We start from the raw sequence: 20,235 nt of genomic DNA, 5'->3' as shown, positions 1-20,235 counted from the left end.
CATTAGAAGTCAGACTGATTGGCCAAGGGAATGAGACTGAAACAAAGTTAAGTTATGCAAAGCTTTATTCTATGCCAAGCATTAGAAGCATTAGAAATAAGATTGACCGGCCAGGGCTGCTTCAGAAGAGAGCGACCCCTCCCAGCCTCACAGACTAATTTTTATAGAGCAAAAGCCTGGCCACACATAGGCAGCAATGAGATTGTAACGCTGTAGAGTCATGTTAGGCCACGTGCAGGTGGCCAATTGAATTACAATTTGCCCTATAGTAGCTGTTTGATCCAACCTATTAACTCTGGTCAGAACTGGTGCTCAAGTTTGGCGCCCAAAAGGCGGGGTTTACATTCTCTGGTGGTTAGGGAGAGAGTAAGTATGTGTGCTTTTTACTGATTGGATGTCTCCACCTGGCCCGACTCGTCCTTGTATTATGGGCTCTTGTTATTAGGAACTGGCTGACCATAGTTTACTAAGCTTCCCAGACTTGCTTCTAAGTAAGTTTCTCTGGTGGTGGGGTGGGGGAAGGGGGGTCAGGGTCCGTTTTAGTTTTACTGCACAAACATTAAAATGGCTTTTAACCGAGATGGAGTCTCTCTGGTTAAATAGGCCCTTACAGTCACCAGCTCCTGCCGGAGGGACAGACCCTGGGAGCCTGGAGGGCCTGAGAGACGGTGGTGGGACAGGAGAGAGGGGAGGCTGGGCAGGAATGCCTGGGGGCTGACCACAGGCTCTTTGAGTCACTTTCCTACTGATCTCCCTTTTCTGTTTGTTTACAGACTTATCCAGATATATTTCACATACCATACCGATCACTCTTTTTTTTTTTTAAGATTTTATTTATTTGAAAGACAGAGATCACAAGTAGGCAGAGAGGCAGGCAGAGAGAGGAGGAAGCAGGCCCCCCACTAAGCAGAGAGCCTGACGCGGGGCTTGATCCCAGGACCCTAAGATCATGACCTGAGCTGAAGGCAGAGGCTTTAACCCACTGAGCCACCCAGGTGCCCCCCTTTCACTCATTTTAAATCTACACTGGTTTTTAGTGTATTCAGAGTCATATATCCATCGCCACAAGTTAAACTTAGGACATTTTTATCATCCCAAAGAGAAACTGTACTTGTTAGCAGTCCCCTCTACTCACCACCGTCCCCCAGTCCTAGACAACTACTAACCTACTATTCTCTAGAGATTTGCCAATTTGGACACTGCATGTAAACAGGATGATACAATATGTAGTTTTTTTTGCAATGAACTTCTTTCACTTAGTATATTTTCAAAGTCCATCCTTATTAAATCATGTATCAAAACTGCATTCCAGGGGCACCTAAGAGGCTCAATCGATTAAGGGTCAGACTCAGGACCTGATCTCAGGGTCATGAGATGGAGCCTTGAATGGGACTCGTGCTGGAGCCTGCTTGAGAGTCTCTCTCTCCCTCTCCCTCTGCGCTGGCCCCCGGCTCGCAAGCACTGTCACACTCTCTCAAAAACAAGAACAACTTCATTCTTTTATTGCTGAAACACAGTCTATTGTACATAGAAACCACATGGTACTCACCCATTCATAAGTAGTTTCATGCATAAGAGGCAAAAAGGGAAATAATACAAATTCTCATTCATGTATGAATTTTAACTGATTTTTGTCTTTTTATTGCGTTGTAAGAGTCCCTTGTGCATCCTAGATAAAAGTCTTTTATCAGAAAAAAGTCTCTTATCAGATATATAATTTGCAAATATTTGTCTCCATCCTGTGAGGTGTATTTTCACTTTCTTGGTGGTATCCTCTGAAGTACAAAATTTTAAATTTTCATGAAATCCAATTTATTTTTTCCTTAGTCACTTGTGCTTTGGGCATCAAATCATTGCCTCACCCAAAGTCACAAAGATTTACTCCTATGTTTCCTTCTAGAAGTTTAACAGTGTAGCCCTTACACTTAAGTCTTTGATCCATTTTGAACTACTGCTTGTATATGGTGTGAGATAGGGATCCAGGTTTATTATTTTGCCCATGGCTACCAGTTGTTCCAGCACCCTTTGCTGGAAAGACTATCCTTTCCCCCATTGAATTGCTTTGGCATCTTTCTCGAAAAGCAATTCACCATAAATATAAGGGTTTCTTTTTGGATTTTTGATTCTATTCCATTGGTCTACACGTCTATCCTTAATGCTAATGCTACACTGTCTTGATTACTGTAGCTTCGTAATAAGTTTTGCAACCAGGAAATGTGAATCCTCCAACTTGGCTGTTCTTTCACCAGATTGTTTTGGCAATTCTGGGTCCCTTGATTTTCTGCATGAATTTTAGGGTCAGCTTGTCAACCTCTGTAAGGAGACCAGCTGCGGTTCTGGTAGGCATTGTGCTGAATCTATAGGTCAACCTGGGGAGTTATGCTTGTCAGGGTTCACAAGACAAACAGAATAAGGTATATATATGTGTGTGTGTGTGTGTGTGTGCACAGGCAGGTGGGGGCACAGAGGCACCCATGCCATTCTGTGTCTCTGGATGTCCACACGCACAACATAGCTGACACCGCGATGTGTCCCTGGGACATGAGTCCTGGTGACCTGTTTCATCACTGAAAGCTGCACACTGAGGTGGAGCCTTAGACTGCCACCACTCTCCTTGCTGAGAGCTCCATGGGGCTCTGTCTGGCACCCTGCGGTGATCAATAACATGCCAGGAAAGGCAGGTGCCAAGCACTGTAAGGAGCAGGTCCTCTGAAACCGCAGCCACCCCCCCCCAACCAAAGATCCTCACAAGGCCATAACATGGGGACCCCACATGAGAATCCTGCCCTCGCTGGTGGCTGGTACTGCTGAGAGGGGCGTCTCCTAGGGTCTTTTGCCTGGAACTTAAGGTTAGGGCCCTGCTATAACCATGCTGTCATCCTAGTCGCCCATGAAGCCCACCCGGGAGCCTTCCCCCAGTTCTTGCCCCTGGAATCTCACCTCCCCAGCCCCTGAGACAAGTGTTTGGCAGTGCGGAGTGAACATCAGGGGTTGTAAACCTCCTCCAGGCTAATGCAATGAGCAGCTGAGGTTGAAACCCTCTGTTCCAATCCTTCATCCTTCTAGCAAGTACCCCTCATTTTCACGTGGGACCTCCTTCATCAAAACACCTGTTGGGGGGCCTGGGTGGCTCAGTAGGTTAAGCCGCTGCCTTTGGCTCAGGTCATGATCTCGGGGTCCTGGGATCGAGTCCCCGCATCGGGCTCTCTGCTCAGCGGGGAGCCTGCTTCCTCCTCTCTCTCTCTGCCTGCCTCTCTGCCTACTTGTGATCTCTCTCTGTCAAATAAATTAAAAAAACAAAACAAAACAAAACAAAAAACACCTGTTGCCGGGGCGCCTCGGTGGCTCAGTAGGTTAAGCCTCTGCCTTTGACTCAGGTTATGATCCCAGGGTCCGGGGATTGAACCCCACATAGGGCTTTCTGCTCAGCAGGGAGCCTGCTTCCCCCCTCTCTCTCTGCCTACTTGTCATCTCTCTCTGTCTGTCAAGTAAATAAATAAAAATCTTTTAAAACCCCCACAAAAATCCATTGCCACCATAGTGAACAACTGTCCTGGTGTGCCTGGACACAGAAGCCCTGGGTCCCAGGGACTATGGGGGCATGGCCTAGTGGCTTACCCACTCACCTACTCTGCAGGGCCACCCTCGAATCCTCCCTGCTGCCTAGTGGCAGGAATGCCAGTCACCTTCCTAGAGGCGGGCTAGCAAAGGCTTGCCCTCGGTGAGGGGGACAAAAGTGCCGGTCCCTGATTGAAAGACAGAACAGATAGCACAGTGCAATTCACACTCTACCGCATGCCAGGATTAGATGGAAGTTCAGTTTCACTGCACCCAACAGTGCAACAGCCCTGGTCCCTCCCTCGGTTCCTCCTGGGACCAGACTCCAAGAAGTCCTGTGTTCATAAGTCCTGTACACAGGCTCCGCTTATAGAATCCCACGTAGGACACTGGGAGGTGGGGGGAGACAATGCAGAAAAGTTACTATGTTAAGCCAGAGCTATGGGAAGGTGGTGGTGTCATTGAGGCTCGGGGAAAGAGGGGTCAAGGAGAACAGAGACGTCCACCCAGGGCGCCCTGTCCAGGGGTGGGGGTCAGATGAGGATGGGAGACACAGTAACTGTGGGGAGAAGGGTTAGGACAGAGGGGTGGGTTCTGAGATCAGGTGGAATTGGGCTGAAACTATTCAGAATTTGTGTCTGGCATCTCAAGAAATTTGCCTGTGAACAGAAGAGGGACTGGCAAATGGGTAAGAGAGGATAATGGCCAGAAATAAGTTCCTAAACAGAGAACATAACCAGAGAGAGAGAGAAATCCAACACTTCCCAGGCAATCCTGCAGATTCCTTTTGGACTCTGGGCCTCTTCCTAAGTGTTCATGTGATTTTAAGGTTGTGCGTGTTTGAATGCTTTTACTGCAATAATTCTGATTTAGTTTGTGTTTTTATTAATTCACTTAGCAGGTGTTTGTTGAGAACCTGCTGTGTGCCTTACACATTTCTGAACCCCGAACAACGGCTTTGAAGAGGCAGATGAAATCCCTGCCCCCTGGAACTTACATATGGAGAAGGCAGGGGTGGTGGGGGGAGGGGGAGCAGCAACAAATAAACACAGAGGGTGATATGGGAGGGGCATTGCTGAGATCGAAACACCTTGATGGAGGAGGAAGGGGAGAGTCCTCGTGAGCAGCCTTACAACCACCTGCCACTGTCAGCCGGCTGAAAAGGGAGGGGTCAGTGGGAACGCAAAAATGAATGTATTTGCAGGGAAGGAGAATGCGAGGAACTCATTGACCCTGGGTTTGGTACAACCACTTTGGAAGAGAGTTCAGCCTCATCCAGTGACGTTGAGCATGTAACTTTGACCCTGCAATCGCACCACTAGATAAAACTTCGCACCTCTGACCCGGAGGACAGGTAACTCTTGTACAAAGGAGTGAAACTAAGAATAATAACTAAGAACAATCCAACTGTACACGAACAGAAGAATTGTGGTAGAGCCACCGCCATGGAACCCTTAATAGAGGTAAAAACGTGCAAACAAGCTCTCTACACTTCACTATGCATACAGTAAGAAAGCCAAGGAATCCAGAAAACAACATGAGGGAAAGAGACACACAAAATGCTCCATTCTTTGCAAATGTGGCTCAGTGGGTTAAGCCTCTGCCTTCGGCTCTGGTCATGGTCTCAGGGTCCTGGGATCGAGTCCAGGATTGACCGAGATCAGGCTCTCTGCTCAGTGGGGAGCCTGCTTCCCCCCCTTCTCTGCCTACTTGTGATCTCTCTCTCTTGCTCGCTTAAATAAATAAATAAAATATTTTAAAATAAATGTGCAAAAAGAATTGTCATCCATCTACAAAGAAAGGCAATCAATTGAGAACCACGATTCTGGGTACTGGTTTCCAAGGATGTGGCTGATGGTGAGTGCCCAGAGGCTGGTTTCCAGAGCCAAGGGACAGTCACCCCGAGGGATAGTCACACAAAGGAGATTCTGTGATTTGTTCTCTTTCTGCTTCATTTATGCAATTTATGTTCTTTCCAGTTTGGCTACTACATTTCATTTTTAAAGATGGAGTAAAAGACCTATACATGGAAACCTTCATTTCAATGAAATTTATGAGTCTGGGCCACAGTGTTCAGTCTTCCTCTGGACAGACTCCCTGCTAAAAACCGATTTGGGAAAAGCTTCCTCCATTCAATAATACGTAGGATAAGAGCTGGACCGAAGGACGACAGTAATAACAACCACGACAACAACAAACTGTGAAAGAATTGGGAAGAAAAGAAAAGCCAAACAAGGCCTACTGAGAACATGCCCCAGAATGTTCGAGCAGAGACGACTATGACCCAGATTGTTGCCACCAATTACCATGCAGGCCTGGTGAGATCTAACAGCTCCCGGAACAGAAGGGGAGACAGCAGGGCGCCGAGAACCGGAGCTGTCAGAGCTGGGGGCATGGGGAGAGGGAAGGAATAGGACAGAAGATCTTTGCAGCTCAGCTCAAAGAGCAGAAAATGGCTTTCTGGAGGGGGGCAGGCAATGGGGACAGGTCAGGGGAGGAGGTTCCCTGAAATAAAAGCTCTTTGAAGTTCTTCATTCGATCTACGTGAATAAATAAGTTTGATTAAAAAAAAAAAGGAAATAATAGAAAGCCCCTTTCTTGGCCATCAGCCAGTGCTGACCCAGAGACCCTGTGCCCTGCGGGAGTCTCAGGCCTCTGCTGGCAAAGTCCCTTCCTCGACAATCGCACCAACATCAAGGTCTTCCATAAACAGAGCCTCTCCTACCTGCCGTAGTATGTCCTTCTCAGGCTGATCCTACTGCTGGCCGCCAAGGACCTGCAAACATCTAGGTGCCCTCAGCCAAACCTCTACCCATATTCCCCAAATTAAGCTGCTGAGACACTGTTTCCTGTGCTCCCTGTTGCTGCCACCCTGGTCCCCAGGTCCAGAGCCCCAGGCCGTAGTGCCTCCCCTGTCCTTTTTTGAGTCTCTTTGCAAAGCCTGATCACTCACCTGGGGGTTCTGTTCCTCTGTGTTCCTGTTCATGGCATCTGAACACCTGGGCTAGCAACCTGTAGCTGCTCTCCTGGAACCTCAGGATTTTTTTTTTTCTCACGCAAACCTGGGGTGTATCATTGACTTCACTGTGGACAGATGGGGGTGAAGTGAGGAGAGAGAACGGGGACCTGGAAGTGGGGAAGAGCCGTCACTGGGGGGCCCCTCTGAGACTGGGTGTTGGGCTGGGGCCAGCAGAGAGGCAATTCCCAGTGTCAACTAACTCCAAGGGGGGGGGCAGGGAGGTCAGGAGGGTCCCTTGGTGGCCCCTACCTTCCTACCAGGGGGGGAGGGAGGATTGGTTCAGGAAGACACAGGAAGTTACAGAAGGGAATAAATAAGGCTAGTCGCCCAACAACCAAACTAGAAATTCATAACAGAAAGATAATGAGAAACTCTCCAACACACTTGAGAAAGAAACCACACATTCTGAATAATCTAGGCATCAAAAAGGAACTCCCGGGAAATTTCAAAAATAGAGGAAAATGAATAAAAATGTCTCGCCATCTGTTCTCCTACAGTAGAACAACTTTGAATAACTTCATGGGCAAAGTGACCCACTTCGTGAAAGTCATTTCTTGTGTGTGCAGTTATGGGTCTTGATGTGACACATGTGCTTAGGAGTGTATGTAACCCTCAGAATGGATAGAATTCACCAAGTCACCAAAATGCAGCAGGGACATGTTCCCTTAACTACCACAAGATGGCAGCACATGCACATAGCATTTAAAGAGCTTTCCCCTATGCCTTACCTTGCAATTAAACGATTCAGCAACACCCCTGCCCTCCGGAAAACCCTACACTTAAAAGTTTACAACGAAGCATATTTTAATGATAATGTGCTGCAAATGCATGAAGAATTTCTTTAGGTGGATAAGAATGACCATAGATCATGTAGTTAGACTTCACCTTTTGGTAAAGAATATGTATCTTGCACCTGAAGCCAGAAATGAACAATATTTGATAAAAGGATTTCTTAAGCACAGGTTTCCTCTTTGGATTCATGGCTTGAGACTGGCTGTGCTGGACAATTTTCCTACATCTCATTTGTTGAGTATTTGGTCAGTTGCTGGGCAAATTGCCAATACTCTACATGCATTATGCTTAAACTGTACCGCAGCTGTTTCAAGTGGCGATTACGGATAGCCTACTTTTACAGGTGATAAGGACTGGACCGGTTAGGAACTTTGGTAACGATGCAGAGCTAGCGACGCCCGAGGTGGCTCTAAACCCAAGCGGACTGACTCCCGGCGCTCCCCAGTACACGAGGGATCCTCTAGGTGGCGCTCATGTCTGAGTTTTTACTGATTGATGATTCCCTGAAGCGTAAGGGGTCTTTCTCCTTTCATCAAGAATATTTTGTACTAATACCGATTGGGGATAACCCTCGTTTGGAAACGCAAGAATAGGAACTAGCAACTTATTGTCAAAAAAAGTTTCAAGGGGCACCTGGGTGGTTCAGTCGGTTAAGCTTCTGACTCGATCTCAGCTCAGGTCTTGGTTTCAAGGGTCTTGAGTTCATGTCCCACGTTGAGCATGAAGCCTATTAAAAAAAAAAAAAAAAAGTCTTCATAACAGTACATGGGCACCCGATGGGTTATCTTCCACTTCCATAATTGTAGGACTAAAATTACATCAAGACCCAAAGTGCCATCTGTTGGCAAGAAGACTCACGGGAGTGGCAGATCTCAGGTAAGCATAGATGGCTGATTTCGCATAGCCCACATCCAGACGCATGGCTCCTTTGGTGATGGGCAGGGATCAGTGAGGGGGCTTGACATGAATGCTTAGACCTTTTCTGGAAACTCTGGCAAGTTAGCCTTTCTCAGTTCCTATTTATGACCATGGGTGGAGGGGACCAAGATCATCCACAACCGGTAGCACTTAAGTAATTGGATGGTGAATGCATGAAAAGACAGGCAGGCAGGCATTCGGGATTCAGTCAATAGGAAATCACACGTCCTTGTCTTTTTACTGTTGTGTGTATTGAAAATGCCAAATCCATCAAATGCTCAGCACTGTGATTATGGCTAACAAACCATTTTATCTACTTGAGTGTTGCTAAGAAACTGGGTCTTTAATGTTCTCACCATAAGAAAGAAATATAATAATTAGAACTATTCTGGTAATCATTTGGGGATATGTAAGTGTATCCCACCAGCATGTGATCTACCTAAAACTCACACAGTGCTGGATGTCAATTATTTCTCCATTTCTTTAAAAAAAAGGAAAATGCCAGATCCTATCAGAACATATTTGGCCTAGGGGGTTCCTAGAACTAATGTCTCTGATTTTTTGATATGCATACTTTTGGCATATGTGACTTACATAAGTTATGTAAAGCCTTCATGTTAACCCCATAAGTTGGGCATTATGTCTTTCTTCAAATCAGGAAAACGTGGCAGCGGGTAACTTTCCTCAGTGGTCTATCTGGGGGAGAAAATGAATTTAGCTAAGTGGAAGTCTTTTGTACTTTTTGAAGGAGAGTAAACTACCATCTAGGAGAATCAGGGACGAAGTTCAGAGAGAACTGTTGGATTTGGGTCAGCTCTGCAGACCTACTGAGGGTGGCCAGGGGTGACTATGGTGGCAGCCAGGCAGATGTGCCCTCCTCCAGCACTTTCAGCTGTGTGGGTGCAGGTGCAGACTTGAAGGTGTGGGGGACAGAGTCAGAGGGGTGTGGTGAAGCATATCTTGAAGGCACAGTTGAGCAAAGGACTCTGACAATGGACCATCCATTTAAAGCTGGGCAAGACAGGAGGGGGCTGTAGTTGAAGACGAATCAATGCACAGGTGGTTTGGTTGTGCGGAAGGCACACAAAGGCGTGAGCCATGATAGGAGAGCAGGATGCATGACATCTCGAGTTCTAAAGGGGTGTCGACAGTGGACAGACCAGGTCTAGGGTCTGACCATGGGAACAAATGGCTAAGCAGACAAGACCATTCGTGGAGAACTGAAAGCCCTTCTATTGGAAATAGTATTCAGAGATACTGATATTTCCAAGGATCGTGACTGGAGAGTGTTAAAGAAAGTGACAGTGAGCCAGGAAGTGAGGTCTATGAGGAAAAGTGGCATCTACCCAGGCTTTGTGGTATTTCCAGGGAGAATGTCCCAGGAAAGCAGTGATGAGTGTGGAGGAAGACGTCCATCCACCTTCGGGCTCACAGATACACAAAAAGTCTAGAAAAGACCCAGCTCTTGAGAGCAGCAGGAAAAGTGAGGTTTCCCTTAGATGGACAAAGTCCAATATGGCAGCCGCCAGCCACTCGTGGCTAGAGAGCACTTTGAAATGAGGAACTGAATATTTAATTGCACTTCATTCCAATTAAGCTAAAAATTGAAATGCTGTAAATTATTCTTTCTGTTAAACATAGCCTTCATGTTTTGGTAGGACTTCATGACACTTTAACTATCAAAAAACCAAAGCAAAATATACCCTAAGTGTAAAATGCGTACCAGATTTCAGACAGTATGAAAAAAAGATACAAAATACTTCATTAATATTTTTATGCATTTTGCTTGTTGGAATATATTGAGCTACATAAAATGTGTTTTTGTATGTCTATTGTGTTTGATGAAATATATTATAAAAATTAATTTTACCTGCTTTTTTATGATAAGAGTATACTCGACATACAATGTTATATTAGTTTTACCTGCCTTTTTTCTGTTTATTTTAATGTGACAACTGGAAAATTGAGAATTACATATGCGGCTCACATTACATTTTTCTTGGACAGTGCTGGCTTAGAGAACCATGATGAAGGGGACAGCTAGAGAAGAGGTAGAAGACGCAGGGTACTTAGCTGACCTCTGACGAAACGTTCCAGAAGACATGGTGGGTGGGGGTTGGAAGAGGCTGCCAGAAAGTGTCAGAAAGGCCAATGCGTAGGTCACATGAGGACGAGTGTTGCAGGACTGAGGACTCTCCAGGGAGTCCTGAGATGCTTGTGGTGCCAGGAGAAAGTAGAGACCAAGGTCAAAAGAGGTAAGTCCTGATTTTCTCAACATAGATATGCATGGTGAAGTCATGACCTTGGAGGTGAAGGGGGTGATCCAGTTCTAGTCAGGGACTCCCATTCACTCTGTCAAAGGAGGCAGGGAAAACAAAAATATTTTGAAGGAAGCATCCAACAGGATTTTCTGATGGATTGGCTATGGGGCACAAACTGTAAGAGATGTCAAGGGTGACTCTAAGATTTGGCCTGAACAACTGAAAGAATAGAGTTGCCTTCAATTGAATAGGGGAGACTGCAGGTTGGTTATTGGGGGTGGTCATCGACATCATGACTTCATATGGGGTATGGAAGGCTCAAGGACCCTGTTGAACCCTCAAGTAGAAATCTTGAAGGGGCAATTGGTTGTAGGGGTCTGTGGTTCACAGGGGAGATAACGCTAGAGATATTCTGAGATCAAAGAATTCTAGATCAATCCAGTCATCGCCCCATAGCTTGCTGAATAACCACAATATAAATAAGTCCCAATTCATTTTGTAAGGTGACTTTTTTTTTAACAGATGTAACTTCCTTTGACATATGGCCCAATCCAGTATTACCTCAAACACAGTTCAGCTGATAGAAAGTACAAGGTCCAGAAGCCAGATTTGTATTTCTACATTTTATAACATAGAGAATCTATAGCTTCTCATCAAGAACTTTCTACCCTCTGCTTGCCCTGCTCACAAGTTGCTCCCATCTCCTTGCAAACTCTCCCTACACACTTGGAATTTTGCTACAAAAAAATAAAATATTGGGCAAGAATTTGGGGGGTTGAACCAGCCACATCACCTGAGCTGAAGAAAGCCATTCCCTCTGTGTTAGGCCAACTGGTAAACAAGAAATCCTCCTGTTCCAACCCTCAGCATCGAGGTTCCCATACAGAAATTAACCAATAGTATACACTGAAAAACAAAAACACAGTTTAGAAACAAGAAAGTTGCATCAGACAAATCTGTCTTCCCTTTTGCAGTTCCTTGTCTACCTAAAACAAAACACCAGTCAACCCTTGTTTATCACCATTTAACCACGAGTTGGTTCCGCCTTCCCCTTTCTTCCCTCAGAGCCCCCCATGCCCCACTTCCTATGCAACCAATACTGCAGATGCCTCTTCACATGGACATAACCAGAAAGGCATTTAAAATTGGCTCCCGGGGCGCCTGGGTGGCTCAGTCATTAAGTGTCTGCCTTCGGCTCAGGTCATGATCCCAGCGTCTTGGGATCAAGCCCTCATCGGGCTCCCTGCTTCTCTTTTTCCCACTCCCCCTCTTTGTGTTCCCTCTCTCGCTGTCTCTGTCAAATAAATAAATAAATAAAAATCTTGGGGGGGGAGCAGTGCCCAAACCAAAGAGAGGATAAAGAACCCCAGAAATCCAGAGCTGGAAGCTGGCTATTTCAATGAACTGATTTCACCCATAAGGAAACCAAAGCCCAGAAAGGTGAACTGACTTGCTCAAGTTTAGAACTGGTCAGTTTCTCAAAATAGAGGATCATAGGGGAAATGGAGGGAAAAATAAAAGAAGATGAAATCATCGAGGGAGACAAACCATAAGAGACTCTTAATCATAAGAAACAAACAGGGTTGCTGGAGGGGAGGGATGTGGGGGGATGGGGTAACTGGGTGATGGACGTTAAGGAGGGCACGTGATGTAATGAGTTCTGGGTATTATATAAGACTGATGAATCACAGAACTCTACCTCTGAAACTAATAAGACACTACATGTTAATTAATTTAAATTAAAAAAAAACTGGTCAGTTTCTGCCTTCTCTTAACTTTTTGTTAAAGAAAATTTCAGGTGTATAAAAAAGTAGACAGAATAGTATAATGAAGGATGTCTGGGTGTCTCAGTGGGTTAAGCATCTGCCTTTGGCTCAGGTCATGATCCCAAGGTCCTGGGATTGAGCCCCATATCTGGTGTCCTGCTCAGCAGGGAGCCTGCTTCTCCCTTTGCCCCTCCCCCGACTCATGCTCTCCCTCTCTCTGACAAATAATTAAAAAAAAAAAATAGTATAATGAACTCCTAGATACTCATCACTCAGCTACAGTTAGCATTTTGTCAGTGTTGTTTTATCTATCTCCCCTTCTGTTGGTACTGGATTGTCTCAAAGCAAATGGGAGATACATCATTTTTCTTGTGCACTTTAGCATGCTTCTCGAACTCAGGTAAAAATACTTAAAAAATAAAACTAAAACCTGGGCAGTTGGGTAGCTCAGTTGGTTGAGCGACTGACTCTTAATTTCAGGCTGGGTCATGATCTCAAGGTCGTGGGATGGAGCTCAGCCTTGGGCTCTGTCCTTAGTGCTGTCTCATTGAGAGTCTCTCTCTCTGTCCCTCTGCCCCTCCCCTGGCTCATGCTCTCTCCCTCAGATAAATAAATAAATAAATAAATAAATAAAATCTTTTTAAAAATGTAAAAACCCCAGACCATTAAACTTTCAAGAAAATTAATGATGATTCCTTTCATATCACCTAACATCTGCCCATATTCATTTCCCCATTTATCTCAAAGGTGTCTTAAAAGTTGGGTTGTTTGAATCAGGATTAAAAGGGTCCACACATTGCATCTGGTTGTATGTCTCTGAGGTCCCTTTTGGTCTACGGCAGTCTTCTCTCTCTTTTGGCTTTAATGCCACTGATTTCTTAGAGAGAGTGACGCATTCTAGAAGGTTCCGTGTTCTAGGTTTGATTTTTTTTTTTAATTTCCTGCGGTGTCCTCCATATCCCATGGTGTTCTCCATTACCTGTATGTCCTGTGCACTGGACGTCAGGTGTAGAGGCTGGTTCAGATTCAGATTCAGCTTTGGAGGCAAGAAAAATCGAGAGTAGGCCAGTGGAGAATTTGCTGGTGCAAATTGGGGGTCATATAATAGCTTCCAGCTACCTCTGGTTGTGCTAAGACCCTTGGGCAAGCGCAGGTGGCGCTGACCTGATCCCTCCACGGAAAAGCTCCGCATCCGCTTCCATGCGTGATTCCAACATCTTGCGATGATCTCCGTCCGCACTCATTGTTTCATGGTGCTTGAGGTTGGTGGGCTTTTGGACTCTATCATTCTTTTTGCTTCTATTAGCTGCTAAAATGGAAGACTTCCTTAGCAACTACTAGGTTTTCCTGAAATGCAGCTGATTCAATAAAGATAGGATAAATGCTCGATTCTGTCCATTTATTTATCAACTCTCAGAGAACTGGGTTGTGCCCTTGAAACGTCTAATGGTGACAAGGGCAGGATTTTCTGTTGTTTCATTTTGTTCCCCTATCATTATGACATTTCTGTCCACTATAGATATTATATGCATGTCGGTGCTAAAACTGTTCAGTCTTAGGCGAGTGAAAGTCCTTTCAGATTGGCTCGTGTGTCCCTTTGACTTCATTCCATTAGCCTTTGACACTTTCCTTGCTTCTGACTTAGTGAGATGCCCATGCATGTCTCCCTCATGCCCTGCCCAAGACCTGTTAACATCTATTTTCTGCTGGTTGAGACATTCCATTGCCTCTCTTTATACCCCCTATTCCTTTGGGCTGGTCTGCGCCTTTCCTCTGGCTAACGGTCATGGTCATTAAATACTGGTCTTAGACACCTCTATGCTCAGCAAGATACCTGGAGAGTTGTACAAAACTCTGTGAGTTTTGTATGGCTCGTTTCTTTAAGGCCTTGGAAGCCCTTTGCATGCCCAGATCTCATGCTTTGCTTTGCTTTTAGTTTTGTTTTTGGTTTTAATATGGCTGCTTCATAACCACCGAGGCAGAAACAGAGAGGAAGCGGAAGAAATCAGAACATTCTGGAGGTTTAGCTCAGCCCTTGGAAGAATCCAGTGTCGATTCGGGCATTCCTTTGTCTATCCCCTCCTCTCCGAGCACTGATGCCCTTGGCGCAAGGTGGATACGCTCCTCTGAGGCAGGTTCTGGAATCCAACATCCAAAGAATAACTTTCTACCTACTGTTGTTCACTTCTGACTCTTCCTCCATTTCTGAGGATTAGGGACAAGGGACAGACAGCAGAGGTAGGAGCAGCAGGAGCAGGAGGGACTGAGGCTCAGAGCTGATGTGGGGAATCAGGGAGGATGAGGAAGAGAGGGGAGGCCATAGAGGGCCAGCGGAGGCCTGAAGGTGGAGTAAAATTACCCAGTGCCTACATACTGGCTAAAAGTCCACTTGAACAAGCTGTGTTTGTTTATTTAGCATGACGAATAACTTGTAAAACAATTTTGTCCTGAGATTGCTCAGGATGATGATGACATCCTTTGTCATTTGTGTATCAAAATATTCATGCCTCCGAATGGGATCAGACCATCACCCGCTCCATTCACTGTAATGGGTGGGGGTGGGGTGTGACCAGCTCCCCATGCAGGGATGGTGGGCTCGGCATGGAAGAATGGGTGCAGCTCGGAGTTAGGCAGAGGGGGTGCCCCTGTGGCCCCTGACTGCCCAGAAGCCAGGACGGGAACATTCCAGTGGTGAGTCAGCCCGGGGCGGGTTATCAGTGAGGCCTGCTGTGGGGATGTGCGTGTTGCCGTCAGACCGTCCAGAAAACATCTGGCCCCAGACTGATAAGTTCTTTTCTCATTCCCTCCCACTGCCTTCCTATAGCCCTCACCCAGCTTTGGAGGAAAGCCCAGAACTTGTTGTGACACCATGGATGAAGCTGGCTAGATGATGGGGTCAGAACAAGCCAATGAGTGTTTGCAATAAACATGCATTTAATTTTAATATTAGCGTTAACAGTCATCTCATTGAGGAGGGTCCTTGGTGACCATCCCGTCTCACGGTGAGCCCGGGAGCCCTCAACCACCCCTAACACAGCTCCACTTTAAACTTAATTGACGGTGAAGGCCTCTTAAAATACAGATGAAATGTAGGGGCGCCTGGGTGGCTCAGTCGGTTAAGAGTCTGCTTTTGGCTCAGGTCATGATCTCAGGGGCCTGGGATCGAGTTCCACACTGGGCTCCCTGCTCAGCAGAGCCTGCTTCTTCTCCCTTTGCTGTTCCCCCTGCTTGTGTGCTCTCTCTCTCTCTGTCAAATAAATACATAAAATCTTTAAAAAATATATAGATGGTATGTGTTTACACTGTGATGCCTGTCATTGTAGGAAATCAGTAAAGGTTTATACAACAACTGGACGAGCAATGTCTCCCCTTGGGAGAAGCAGTTACTGGTGACAGTCCTCCTGATACCAGGACAGTGTCCCTGGACCCACCTCCCCATGTCCCCTTCGGTGTTTTAGGAAAGCCCACGCAGTACTGTTCTCCCCACCCACATGGCTTCCAAGTGCCTGCAACCTAGTCTCAGGGGTTCGGACACAAGGGACACAGAGAAATGGGCTGTCCCCTCCCTTCCCTTGTTGCCCTCCCCAGAGCTTGCTCCTGGCTTTTATGCCATGGCGTGACATCACCACTCCAGTGGAGATCTGTCCTGATGCCCAGGGCCATCCTCCCTGCTCCCAGGAGGGGAAGCCACTCCTTCCAGGTTCCAGAGCCCGGAGTGGCCTAGAGGGTCCCAGGCTGATGTTGACTCTGTTCTCTCTCAGGGATTCTTGTGGCCTTTATTTTATTTTTTAGTTTGTTAAACTAATTGAAAAGAAACTCTTTTCTCTTTGATGGGCTTTCACACCCTCCTCTGTTCTGTGTTTCCCTGGGCTCTTGTTCCCCACACTGTCTTGCACACCTGTATTCTGGAAGGCAGGACAAGGCCCAGATAGCCTGTGCCCCAAAAGACTCCTCCTGCCCTCTTTGCTGATGAGACACATTCCCCAGCACCTGCAACTGGAAACTGACCCACACTCAGGTACAGGACTGATTGGAGGCAAACCTTTCTATAGCTGTGTTTCCAAAAAAAGACTATACAGATAAGTGTTTTTTTAAGTTAACTATATTTCTGATTCTTTTATTCCTTTATTATTTATTCCTTGATTGCTGATTTCTAGATTACTGAGTCCCCAGAATTTCTGATAGGCTGTTGGTCAGAATTTCTGCAGGAGGAGAGTAGGAATGTCTCCCTAAGCTTTCACCTGCAGAGCCCCGTGTAGAACATCCAACATCCTACCTTTGGCTTCAGAATACCATCGTACACACTATGGAAACGTTGTCCTGAAGTTTTTGCATTTTTGAAATAGGCCTATGACTCTAATAAACTGCTAAGTGTTGGAATTTCTGACTGTAACAAAATGCAAAGGAACTTTCCTGGCTCATTTGAGTGTGTGTGTGTGCACGTGCGCACACACTCGCAACATTGTGGCAGGCAGATCTCCATGGTAATGACTCTGATCTCTTCCTCGTCAGCCTGCTCAGTTCCAGACCAGTATACCTGGTGGCCAATGTGACTGTCCCCTTGGGCGTTCCCAGACAATGCAGACCAGCCAGACCCACAGGGGAAGTCACTACATGCCATCCGGCAGCACATGGCCATGGCATCCAGTCACTCGGAGTCAGTGTCATCACCCTTTCCCTCCCACGGTGCCCCCACACCAAGTCCTGCAGCTCCCGAAGCTCTGTGGCTTCCCACCCGCCCCGCAGAAGACAGTGGTAGCTGCTAAGCTGGACAGAATCCCCTTTCTCTGGAATCAGCTTTGAAACAGAGCCAAGGGCAGCAGGCAGTTTGGAGAGGTGGCAGTGGCATTGCCATTCTGGGCGAGACACAGTGGCCACTCTCTGCAAAGGCAGCAGAGGGCACCTCAGCCCAGAGATCTGGGTCCCCCCAAAAGAAGCAGGTTTGACTGTGACAGCTCACCAGGTAGCATGACATTTGCCATTTATTCAATGAATAAGGAGGAGTAAGGAGGAGGTCAAGGACTAAGAGACAGGAGAGGGACGGAAGACGGACATTTCTCTCCTCATCTTAGAATTACTCATGTTTTGTAACTGACATCAGCAAAGACGGAAAGAGGAATGCATTCCCAGGTGGGAGGAGGCCATCCTGAATTTTTGTCCTTTCGTGTTCATTCACCATTTTCAAGAACAGGACCCCACGAACAGTGTGCTATCGACTCGGAAGAGAAATAAGTGACTTCAGTTACTGTTCTTTTTTTCAGACGGTATCTGTCTGTGGAGCTGGCCACATGCCCTATAAAATTCATGTATGCACATTTATAATCATTTTCCTTTTTTAGGTCCCCAATGTTTATAGTTTCAGTTCATTCATTCATTTGATTAACTTGGGCATGGTTTATCGTTCAACCTGCCGGTATCATTATATATCATCATATATAGTTCCCCTCGGAGTTCTCCCCTGTGACAAAGCAGCCTCATTACTGCTGGGCGCTGCTGAGAACCTTGATTCTCCTGGCTCTCTTCCGCCTCCATCCCAGAAGGGAAGGAGAGAGGGGTCTCGTTATTGCAAGTGGAGGTGGACGATAGGTTCCCACTAGGCCTTCTCTGACAACACCTTGGCAGGGGGTTGGGGTGTTAGTTTCAGCCTGGCAGGGGTGAAGTCTAGGCTCTCCATTCGGTCTTTACTGGCTGGAGGGCAGGGGGAGGACGGGGCTGCAGGCTTTCCCATGGCATTTGATCGGAATAGAGCAGCTATTGCCTGCAAGATTTGTCTTGCTAGCCTGCCCTTTTCCCTGGTTCTTGGGTTGGAGAGTAGGCTTTGTTGTTGCTTTGGTTTGTTGTTTTCTTTTTTCTGTACTTGGTGTTTCCTGGTTGCCAGCTTCTCTGGTATTATCTGGGACAGATGAGGCAAAAAGAAAACCCGAGGACCTCACCACCATGGAGTTCCTTGAATCCTTAGGTCCCTAACTAATCTGTCTTCTCTCTGGCTTTGGGTCTTCTTATGTTTTACACAGAATGTTCAGGATTTTTAGTTGGACAAGCAGTGAGAATATGGGAAGTCTGTCTATTCCATCTTTGTGGAAGGAGTCCAATTTCTCACTATATATTAAGTCAAAAAATGAGAAAAAAGATCCACAATTTTACTAAAATTAAAATGTACTATTATACCAAATTATACTAATGGTAACATTCAGGTAGTAGGCTTATGGATATTTGTGTCTTTTGTTTACATCTATTTTCCATTTTTAAATAATAAATCGCTTTGGAAATAAAAAAAAATTGTTTTCCTACAGGTCACTTTCAACTGGTATCTTCCCTTCATGTGAAACCAACAGGTTATGCTCACTTTCCCTATGTGAGTATGGGTTCCAAATACCTGAAGCCAAAGTATTTGAGTCCTTATTTTATTTTATTTATTTTGAAAGATTTTATTTATTTGACAGAGAGAGAGAGAGAGAGATCACAAATAGGCAGAGAGGCAGGCAGAGAGAGGGGGAAGCAGGCTCCCTGCTGAGCAGAGAGCTCGATCCCAGGACCCTGAGATCATGACCTGAGTTGAAGGCAGAGGCTTTAACCCACTGAGCCACCCAGGTGCCCCTGAGTCCTTATTTTAGTATGCTTTTTAAAACTCCCAAGCAAGCTGGTGCTTTGCAGAATCACATCCTGGTCCCTACTTTCCAGGAAAAGGTCCTCTGGGTTCTTTCTGCCCGAGGGAATCACTGAAGCCAGAGGGGAGAAAAAAGCTGGTTATCTTGGGCAAAGGCCCTCTGTGATTGCCGCTGCTAGCAAACTCTCTTTGTAAGCCAGCGGGCCGACCCAGACAAACCTGAGCAACGTCACCTCCTGCATGAACGTGATGGGTCCTCTTGAGAATCAAGGTATACTTTGCCACCTTACAGCAACACTGTGATCTAGAATCCGTTCTAACAACCTTTCTTGGGAGATCTCGCTTATCTTCCAAACACTAGTTTTATTTAGATGGAGCTAGGATACGAAGAATGTTTTTAAGACAAGAGCTTTCAATCAATATACTGAACATGTTACTCCCCCAAATTTCCCCGTCTTTGTATAACCCATTTCTCCCTCCCCACTTCGCCCCCATTCCTCTGCCATCACTGATTTGCTGTTTTCATATTCTAGAATTTTATGTAAGTGGATTTACATGGTATGAACTTTTGCCTTGCTTCTTATACTCAGTAAAATTTTCAGGATTCATCTATGTTGTATTAATAGTTTGTTCTTTTGTATTGGTGGAGAGCATTCTGTTGAGTGGATATACCACAATTTTTATATCCATTCGCTTTTTAACGGACACATAGGTTGTTTCCGATTTGGGACTCTCACAGGTATGCTGTGATATACATTCAAGGCTTTATGTGGGAGCAGGCTTTCACTTTTTGTGATAAACAGGAGGGAATGGCTGGCTGTATGCTAAGTACCTATTAAAGAAACCATGAAAACGGCTCAAATATGAGGTCACAGGAAAATCCAGTCATTGCTCATTCCCTTGTTTTACAGGTCGTACGAGATTTTAATGTTCCAGCTCCCTAGCCCACTAATTAACGAAGTGCCACCTGTTCATGTTTAATAACTCTCAATAGGAAGCCCTTCCTGACAATATAAACCCTGTTCCAATGCTTTCCATCTTCTCTTCTTGGTTGTCTTTGGCAGGAAGCAGCCATTTACCATTCTCATCTTCAGAATATTAGAAATTTTTTGCAGAAACAATATATTCAGCTCAGTTCACTTCCTATGGATATTAACTGACATTAGTACAAAACAATTTCACCTGCTAGAAAAGTATTAAATATTTAAATATTACTGTACTGCTGAGCCCCTGGCCATTTGAGATTTTCAAGAGACTGTTATGACCTCTGATTGATGTTAGGCTGATTTTGGCTTTTCTTAGTTCTCAGAAATT

The sequence above is a fragment of the Mustela nivalis genome (genome assembly GCF_964662115.1).
Source record: "Mustela nivalis genome assembly, chromosome: 8".
Taxonomy (NCBI): Eukaryota; Metazoa; Chordata; class Mammalia; order Carnivora; family Mustelidae; genus Mustela; species Mustela nivalis.
Note: the sequence above shows the minus strand (reverse complement) of the source record.